This window comes from Piliocolobus tephrosceles, chromosome 9 (genome assembly GCF_002776525.5).
Source record: "Piliocolobus tephrosceles isolate RC106 chromosome 9, ASM277652v3, whole genome shotgun sequence".
Taxonomy (NCBI): Eukaryota; Metazoa; Chordata; class Mammalia; order Primates; family Cercopithecidae; genus Piliocolobus; species Piliocolobus tephrosceles.
Genome location: NC_045442.1, coordinates 93,149,346 through 93,158,959, shown reverse-complemented (window position 1 = coordinate 93,158,959; position 9,614 = coordinate 93,149,346).

Below are 9,614 nucleotides of genomic sequence, written 5' to 3'. Positions count from 1 at the left end.
AAGAGATATTTGGTAGCATATTGAGGCCTATGGTGAGAAAGGAAATAACTTCAGACAGAAACTAGAAAGAAACTTTCTGAAAAACAGCTTTGTGATGTGGGCATTCATCTCACCGAATTAAACATTTCTGTCTATTTATCAGATTGGAAAACCCGTTTTTGTCCATTCTGCGAAAGGACATTTGGGAGCTTGTTAGGACAAAGTTGAAAAAAAGAATATCCCACCATAAAAGCTAGGAAGATATGTAAGACATCGCTTTGTGATGTGCACATTCAACTCACAAAATTTAACCTTGCTTTTCCTTCAGCAGCTTAAATAACTGTTTTTGTAGAAACTAAAAAGGGATATTTGGATGTGCATTGAGGTCGACATTGAAAAAGCCAAATTCTTCAGAAAAAAACTAGACAGAGCAGTTTGAGAAACTTCTTTGTGATGTGTGCAATCATCTTACAGTGTTAAAACCTTTCTTTTGATTCAACAGTTAGGAAACACTGTTTTCTTCCATACTGTGAATGAAAGTTTGGGAGCACATTGAGGCCTATGGTGAAAAAGCAAATATCCCAGAATAAACACTAGAAGGAAGCCATCTGAGAGATCGCTTTGTGATGTGTGTGTTTACCTTGCAGAGTTAAAGCTTTATTTTCATTCAACAGGTTGGAAACATTGTGCTTGTAGGATCTGCAAAGGGATATTTGGGAGTGCATTGAGGTCTATGGTGATAAAAGAAACATCTTCAGTTAAAAACCAGAAAGAAGCCTTCTGAGAAAGTGATTTGGATGTGTGCATTCATCTCGTAAAGTTAAACCTTTCTTTGGATTCAGCAGTTTTAAACTCTGTTTTTGTAGGATCTGTGAAGGGATATTTGAAGTCCACTAGGGCTTACAGTGAAAAAGCAAACTTCTTCAGAAAAAAACTAGACAGAAGCATTCTGTGAAACTTCTTTGTGACGTGTGCATTCATCTCACTGTGTTAAGCATTTATTTCAATTCAGTAGGTAAGAAACACTGTATTGGTCCATTCTGCCAATGGACATATGGGAGATCTTTGAGGCCAAAAGTGAAAAAGCAAATATTCCAGGAAAAATTCTGGAAGGAAGCTACGCGAGAAACTGCTTTGTGATGTGCGAATTCATCTCACAGAGTTAAAACTCTCTTTTCATTCAACGCGTTGGAAACACTGTGTTTGTAGATTCTGCAAAGGGTATTTTGGAGTACATTGAGGTCTACTGTGAAACAGGAAACATCTTCAGACAAAAAGAAGAAGGAAGCTTTCTGAGAAACTGCTTTGTGATGTGTGCATTCTTATCACGGAGTTACACCTTACTTTTCATTCAGCAGTTTGGAAACACTGTTTTTTTTTTTTTTCCATTCTGCAAGGGGATATTTGGGAGCACATTGAGGCCTATGGTGAAAAAGAAAATAGGTTCAGATTAAAACTAGAAAGAAGCTTTCTGAAAACCTGTTTTGTGATGTGTGCATTAATATCACAGAGTTAAACCTTTCTTTCTATTTAGCAGATTGGAATCCTTGTTTTTTTCCATTCTGTGAATGGACATTTGGGAACTAATTAGGACAAAGGCAAAATAGGGATTCTCCCATGATAAAAACTAGAAGGAAGCTGTCTAAGACACCGTTTTATGATGTATGCATGCAACTCACAGAGTTAAAACTTTCTTTTCATTCTCCTGTTTTTAAACACTGTCTTTGTAGAATCTGCAAAGGGATATTTGGAAGTGCCTTGAGGCCTACTGTGAAAAAACAAACCTCTTCAGATAAAGAAGAGACAGAAACATTCTCAGAAACTTCTTTGTGATGTGTGTCTTCGCCTCACAGTGTCAAACCCTTCTTTTCGATTTAACACTTAGGAAACACTGTTCTGGTTCATTCTGCATATGGATATTTGGGAGCTCATTGAGACAAATGACGAAAAAGGGACTATCCCGGGAAAAACCCTAGATGGATGCCATATCTGAAATCACTTTGTGATATGTGCATTCATCTCACAGAGTTAAACTTTTATTTTCATTCAACAGGCTGGAAACACTGTGTTTATAGAAACTGTGGAGGGATATTTTGGGGCTCATTGAGATCTATGTTGAAAAAGGAAACATCTTTGGATAAAAACAAGAAAGATGCTTTCTGAGAAACTGCTTGGGATGTATGCATTCACCTCCTAGAGTTAAACCTCTCTTTGGATTCAGCAGTTTAGAAACACTGTTTTTGTAGAAATTGCAAATGGATATTTGGGAGCACTTTGAGGCTTATGGTGATAAAGAAAACATCTTCAGACAGAAACTAGAAAGAAGCTTTCTGAGAAACTTTTTATGATGTGTCTATTCATCTCAGAGAGTTAAACCTTTCTTTTCATTCAGCAGTTTTTAAACACTGTTTTTTTAGTATCTGCAAAGGGATATTTGGAAGCACTTTGAGGCCTTGGGTGAAAAAGCAAACTTCTTCAGATAGAAACTAGACAGAATCATTCTGAGAAATTTCTTTGTGATATGTGCATTCATCTCGCAGTGTTAAACATTTCTTTCAAATCATCTATTAGGAAACACTGTTTTTGTCCATTCTGCAAATGGACATTTCAGAGCTCATTGAAGCCAATGGCTACAAAGTTAATATCCTAGGATAAACACCAGAATGAAGCCATCTGAGAAATCGTTTTGTGATGTGTGCATTCATCTCAAACAGCTAAACCTTTATTTTCATTCAATAGATTGGAAACACTGTGTTTGTAGAACCTGTGAGGGGATATTTGTGAGTGCATTTAGTTCTATGGTGAAAAAGGAAACATCTTCAGATAAAAGCAAAAAAGATGCTTTCTGAGAAACTGCTTTGGGATGTGTGCACTCATCTCACAGTGCTAAAACTTTCCATTGATTCAGCAGCTAGGAAACACAGTTTTGGTTCATTCTGCCAATGGACATTTGGGAGCTCATTGAAGCCAATTGCCAAAAAGTGGATATCCCAGCCTAAACACTAGAAGGGACCCATCTGAGAAATCGTTTTGTGATGTGTCCATTTGTCTCGCAGAGTTAAACCTTTATTTTCATTCAGCAGGTTGGAAACACTGCATGTGTAGAACCTGTGCAGGGACATTTGGGAGTGGATTGAGGTCTCTGGTGAAAAAGGAAACATATTCAGACAAAAATAATAAGGAAGCTTTCTGAGAAACTGCTTTGTGATGGGTACATTCATATCACAAAATTATAACTTTCTTTGTATTTATTCAGCAGCTTGGAAACAGTGTTTTCTTACAATCTCCAAAGAGATATTCAGTACTGCATTGAGGCCTCCTGTGAAAGAGGAAATGTTTCAGATAAATAGTAGAAATAAGCTTTCTGAGAAACTGCTTTGTGATGTGTCTGTTCACCTCACAGATTCAAACGTTTCTTTGGATTCAGCAGTTTGGAAAAACTGTTTTTATCCATTCTGTGAATGGACGTTTTGGGTGTTCTTTGTGGCCAATGGCAAAAAGGGAAATATCCCAGGGTAAAAACTAGAAGGAAATTATCTAACAAACCAATTTATGATTTTTGCATTCGTCTCACAGGGTTAAAGATTTCTTTTCCATCAGTAGTTAGGAAAGAGTGTTTTCTTGGATTCTCCAAAGAGATATTTGGTAGTGCTTTGAGGCCTACAAGGGAAAATGAAATATAATCTGAAAAAAGTTAGAAAGAAGCATTCTGAGAAACTGCTTTGTGATGTGTGCATTTATCTCACAGAGTTAAACCTTTCTTTGGATTCATCAGTTTGGAAACGCGGTTGGGGCTCATGGCGAAAAAGGAAATATCTTGTGAGAAAAACTACAGAGAAATTTTTCTTTGGATTCAGCAGAGTGGCAACACTGTTTTTGCGAACGTCTATTTTGCAAACGTACATTTGGTAGTATATTGATGTCAATGGTGAAAAAGTGAACATCCCAGGATAAAAACTACAAAAAAGATATCTGAGAAACCGCTCTGTGATGTGTACATTCATCTTGCAGATTTAAAACTTTGTTTTCATTCAGAAGTTTGTAAACACAGTTTTTGTAGTCTCCGTGGAGGTATATTTGGGAGCACATTGAGGCTGCTGGTGAAAAAGGAAATAGCATCAGATAAAAACTAGAAAGAAGCTTTCTCAGGAACTGCTTTGTGAGGTGTACATTCATCTCACAGAGTTAAACCTTTCTTTGGATTCAGCAATGTAGTAATACTGTTTTTGTTTATTCTGTGATAAACAGGTCCTGTGCAAGATAAATGCACACATCAAAGGAAGGTTTGTCAGACAACTTCCTCCTAGTTATTATCCTGGGATATTCACCACTGGCCTTATTCACCACTGGCCTCAAAGATCTCCCAAATATCCATTCGCAGAATGGGCAAAAGCAGTGTTCCCAAATTGCTGAATCCACAGAAAGATTGAACTCTGTGAGATGAATGCACACATCACAAAGCAGTTTCTCAGAAAGTTTCTTTCTAGTTTTTATCTGAAGATACTTTCTTTTACACCACAAGCATCAAAGTGCTATCAAATATCTCTTTGGAGAATCCAAGTAAGCACAGTTTCCAAACTGCAGAATTAAAAGACAGGTTTAACTCTGTGAGATGAATGCACAAATCACAAGTCAGCTTGTCAGATAACTTCCTTCTAGTTTTTGTCCTGGGATATCTGCTTTTTCACCATTGGCCTCAATGAGCTCCCAAATGTCCTTTCACAGTATGGACCAAAAACAGTGTTTCCAAAATGCTGAATCTAAAGAAAGCTTTAACTCTGTGCGATGAATCAACACATCTGGAAGAAGTTTCCAAGGAAGCTTCTTTCTAGGTTTTATCTGAATCTATTTCTTTTTTTATTGTAGGCCTAAATGCACTACCAAATATCTCTTTGCAGATTCTATGAAAACAGTGCTAACAAACTGTGGAATGAAAAGTAACAATAAAATCTGTGAGACGAATGGGTACATCACAAAGCAGTTTCTCAGATATCTGCTTTCTAGTTTCTATCTTTGGATATGCAGGTTTTTGCCATTGGCCTCAAAGTTCATATTCATGCCAAAGAGTTACACCACTCTGTGTATTCAGCAGTGTGATTACACTGTTTTTGTTTATTCTGTGAATGGTCATTTGGTACCTCATGGAGGTCAATGGCAAAAATGTGAATAACCTAGGATAACTAGAAAGAAGATATCTGAGAAACAGCTTTGTGATGTGTGCATTCATCTCACAGAGTTAAACATTTTTTTTTCATTCAGCAGTTAGAAAGCACTGTATTTGTAGTATCTGTGAAGGTATATTTGGGAGCACATTGAGACCAATGGTGAAAAAGGAAATATCTTCAGATCAAAACTAGAAAGAATCTTTCTGAGAAACTGCTTTGTGATGTGTGCATTCATATCACAGAATTACAATGCTCTTTGGATTCAGAAGTTTGGGAACAATGTTTTTGTCCAGTCTGAGAAAGGACATTTTTAAGCTCATTGAGGCCAATGGCAAAACAGCGAATATCCCAGGACAAAAACTAGAAGGAAGTTATCTAACAAACCGCCCTTTCACGTGTGCATTCATCTCTCACAGTGAAACCTGTCTTTTCATTTAGCAGTTTGGAAAGGCTATTTTCTTGGAATCTGTGAAGAGATATTTGGTAGCGCATTGAGGCCTATGGTGAAAAAGGAAATATCTTCAGATAAATTGTATAAACAATGTTTCTGAGTAACTGCTGTGTGATAGGTGCATTCATCTCACAGAGTTAAATCTTTCTGTGCATTCATCAGTTTAGAAACACAGCTATTGTTCATTCTGCGAATGGATTTTTGGGAGCTTATTGAGACTAATGGTGAAAAACTGAGTATACAAGGATAAAAACTAGAAGGCAGAGATCTGAGAAACTACTTTTTGATGGATCCATTCGTGTTGCAGAATTAATCCATACTTCTCATTCAGCAGTTTGGTAGCACTGTTTTCTTAGAATCTGTGAAGAATTACTAGGTGGCACATTGAAACCTTGATGAAAAAGGAAATATATTCAGAAAAAAAGTGTAAAGAATCTTCCTTGGAATCTGTTCTCTGATGTGTTCATTCATCTTGCAGAGTTAAAGCTTTCTTTGGATTCAGCAATTTGGAAACACCAGTTTTGTCCATTCTGCGGATGGACATTTGGGACATCATTGAGGCCAATAGTGAAAAAGGGAATATCCCAGGATAGAAACTAGCAGGAAGTTATCTGAAAAACTGACTTGTGAGTTTTGCATTTGTCTCACAGAGATAAAGATTTCTTTCATTCAGCAGCTTAGAAACAGTGTTTTCTGGGATTCTCCAAAGAGATATTTGGTAGCCCTTTGAGGCCAGAAGTGAAAAAGGAAACATCTTGTGCAAAGAACTAGAAAGAAGCTTTCTGAAAAACTGTTTTGTGATGTGTGCATTCATCTCAAACAGCTAAACCGTTCTTTGGATTCAGCGGTTTCAGAACACTGTTTTTGTCCATTCTGGGAATGGATATTTATGTGCTCTTTGAGACCAATGGTGAAAAAGCAAATATCACAGAATAAAAAGTACAAGAAGTTATCTGACAAACTGAGTTGTGTTTGGTGCATTCATCTCACAGAGATAAACAGTTATTTTCATTCAGCAGTTTGGAAAAAGTGTTTCCTTGTATTCTGTGAAGAGACATTTGGTAGCACTTTGAGACCTACAGAGGAAAAGGAAATAGCTTCCAAGAAAAACTAGAAAGAAGCTTTCTGAGAAATTGCTTTGTGATATGTCCATTGATGTCACAGAGTTAAATCATTTTGTGGATTCAGCAGTGTGATTACATTGTTTTTGCTTATTCTGCGAATGGACGTTTGGTAGCTCATTGAGGTCAATGGCGAAAAAGTGAGTTTCCCAAAATAAGTAGAAAGAAGATATCTGACAGATTGCTTTGTGATGTGTTCTTTCATCACGCAGAGTTAAACATTTCTTTTCATTCAGCAGTTATGAAACTCTGTTTCTGTAATATCTGTGAAGGTATATTCGGGAGGGCATTGAGGCCAATGATGAAAAAGGAAATATCTTCAGATGAAAACTAGAAAGAATATTTCTGTGAAATTGCTTTGTGATGTGTGCATTCATCTCACAGAGTTACACGTCCCTTTGGATTCGGCAGTTTTGGAACTCTGGTTTTGTTCATTCTGGAAATGGGCATTTGGGAGTTCTTTGAGGCCAATGACAATAAAGCGAGTATCCCAGGAGAAAAACTAGAGGCAAATTATCTGACAAACTGACCAGTGAAATGTGCATTCATCTCACAGAGTTATAGATTTCTTTTCGTTCCACACTTGGAAACAGTGTATTCTTGGATTCTCTGAAGTGATATTTGTTAGCTATTTGAGGCCTAGAGTGAAAAAGGAAATATATTGTGCAAAGAACTAGACAGAGCTTTCTGAAAAACTGCTTTGTGATGTGTGTATTGATCACAAAGAGTTAAATCTCTCTTTAGATTCAGCAGTTTCGGAACACTTTGGTGCTCTTTGAGGTCAATGGCAAGAAAGTAAATACCCCAGGGTAAAAACTAGAAGGAGGTTATCTGACAAACTGTCCTTTGATCTGTGCATTCATTTCGCAGAGTGAAACCTGACTTTTCATTCAGCAGTTTGGAAACACTATTTTCTTAGAATCTGCCAAGAGACATTCAGTAGCACATCGAGGCCTATGATGAAAAAGGAATCATCTTCAGATAAATAGTAGAAACAATGTTTCTGAGTAACTGCTGTGGGATATGTGGATTAATATCACTAAGTTAAACTTTTCTTTGGAATCGTCAGTTTGGAAACATGGTTATTGTCCATTCTGCGAATGGACTTTTGGGAGCTCATTGAGGCCAAAGGTGAAAAACTGAATATCCAAGGATACAAAGTAGAAGGCAGATATCTGAGAAACTGTTTTGTGACTTGTCAGTTTATGTTACAGAGTTAATCCTTTCTTTTCATTCAGTAGTTTGGTAGCACTGTTTTCTTAGAGTCTGTGAAGAGATATCTGGTAGTACATTGAGGTCTACGATGAAAAAGAAAATACATTGAGATAAAAAGTAGAAAGAAACTTCCTTGGAAACTGCTTTCAGATGAGTTTTTTCATCTCACAGAGTTAAAGATTTCTTTGTATTCAGCAGTTTGGAAACACTGTTTTTGTTCATTCTGCTAATGGACATTTGGGAGATCCTTGAGGCCAATGGCAAAAAAGAGAATATCCCAGTACAAAAACTAGAAAGAAATTATCTGACAAAGCCCCTTGTGATTTTCACATTCGTCTCACAGATGTAAAGATTTCTTTTATTCAGCAGTTTGGAAACAGTGTTTTCTTGGATTTTCCAAAGAGGGTATTTAGTAGCATTTTGAGGCCTAGAGTGAAAAAGGAAACATCTTATGGGAACATCTTGTGGGAACAACTAGGGATCAACAGTTCTTTTCATTCAGCAGTTTGGAAACAATGTTTTCTTGTATTCTGTGAAGAGATATTGGGTAGTGCTCTGAGGCATACAGAGGAAAAGGAAATATCTTCTGAGAAAGACTAGAAAGAAACTTTCTGAGAAACTGCTTTGCAAAGCGTGCATTCATGTCATAGAGTTAAACCATTCTGTGGATTCAGCAGTGTAGTTACACTGTTTTTGTTTATTCTGCAAATAAACATTTGGTAGCTCATTTAGGTCAATGGTGAAAAAGTAAATGTCCCAGGAAAACTAGAAAGAAGATATCTGGGAAACAATGTAATTGTGGTATCTGTGAAGCTATATTTGGGAACACATTGAGGCCAATGGTGATAAAGGAAATATCTTCAGAAGAAAATTGGAAAGAATCTTTCTGAGAAACAGCTTTGTGATATGTGCATTCATCTCACAGAAGTATACTTCTCCTTGCATTCAGCAGTTTGGGAACAATATTTTTGTTCATTCTGCGAAAGGACATTTGGGAGCTCACTGGGGCCAATGGCAAAAAAGCAAATATCCCAGAACAAAAACTAGAATGAAATTATCTGACAAACTGACTTGTGAAGTGTGCATTCCTCTCACAGAGTTAAACCTTTATTTTCATTCAGCAGTTTGGAAACACTGTTTTCTTACAATCTGCGAGGAGACATTTGTTTGTGCATTGACTCCTCCTGTGAATAAGGAAATACCCTCAGATCAATAGTAGAAAGAAGCTTTCTGAGAAACTGCTTGGTGATATGTGCATTCACCTCACAGAGTTAAATGTTTCATTGGACTCAACAGTTTGGTAACACTATTTTTGTCCATTCTGACAATGGACGTTTGGAAGCACTTTGAGGTCAATGGAGAAAAAGTAAATATCCCATGATAAAAACAAGAAGGAAGTTAACTGACAAACCAACTTGTGATTTGTACATTTGTCTCACAGAGTTAAACATTTCTATTCATTCAGTAGTTTGGAATCAGTGTTTTCTCAGATTATCTGAAGAGATATTTGGTAGTGTTTTGATGCCTGTGGTGAAAATGAAAGTATCTTCACATAAAAACTAGAAAGAAGCTTTTTTTTTTTTTTTTTTTTTTTTTTTTTTTGGGGGGTTTTTTCTTCCCCCCCGGCCGGGGGGGGGGGGGTGGGTCTCAGGTCACCGCAAGCTCTGCCTCCTGGGTTTTTGC